Genomic DNA, 806 nt, shown 5'->3' with positions numbered 1-806 from the left:
AGCAAACAAGCTGGTTTCATATCTGTCTCCACAGGTCGTTCGGGATTTATTATCCTTACAGAGTAAACTATTTCACTGCTGAAAGGAGTCAAATAATGCTACCTAAATCTAAACCGTCTATTGCAATTATATAAACACTTGCACAGCCACTTTTTGGAGTCGCTAATCTCCAATACAGTTTTGGTATAATCAAATGCCTATTCAAGTTAACCTTGAGTACTCCATAAAATCAGTTTTTATTTGGTTATTGTTATTTTCGAATCAATTTGGAGCATGGAAACGCTAATTCAGTACTTTTGATTTCTTGTTGAGTATTGTATTCTTGTTACTACTAATAACTGCTGTTTATCCTCGAAGTTGATATATTAACAGTCATTTTACGGTTATCAATTAACAATACTTAACCATTTATGCAAATTTAGACAAAATGTTAGTTAATACATTTTGAATTGCCTTTCCACAATGATATAACAGATTCTCTTCAAATACTCATTACAACAATTAACGCCATGCTTGTCACATCACAATTGCTTGTAATCAAAGCTTGCTTGAAATTACCAGGGTTACATAGGATTAGGTTAAATCTACAAACATTTTCACAAACATTTTGAATGGTGATGATTAAGATTGATATCAAAATTATTTGGTCCCTTAGAAATATACTTAAGATAAAGAGATGTTTGACTGGAGGCTGTATGTTATGCAGTGATTCGAGATACTCTAGAGAACGGTGCATTGGCTGCAGATGGAATCGTGCATTATATTCTAAACGTATGTGATTAGATGAAATACTGTATTGATTAGTG

This window comes from Penaeus monodon, chromosome 27 (genome assembly GCF_015228065.2).
Source record: "Penaeus monodon isolate SGIC_2016 chromosome 27, NSTDA_Pmon_1, whole genome shotgun sequence".
Lineage (NCBI taxonomy): Eukaryota > Metazoa > Arthropoda > Malacostraca > Decapoda > Penaeidae > Penaeus > Penaeus monodon.
Note: the sequence above shows the minus strand (reverse complement) of the source record.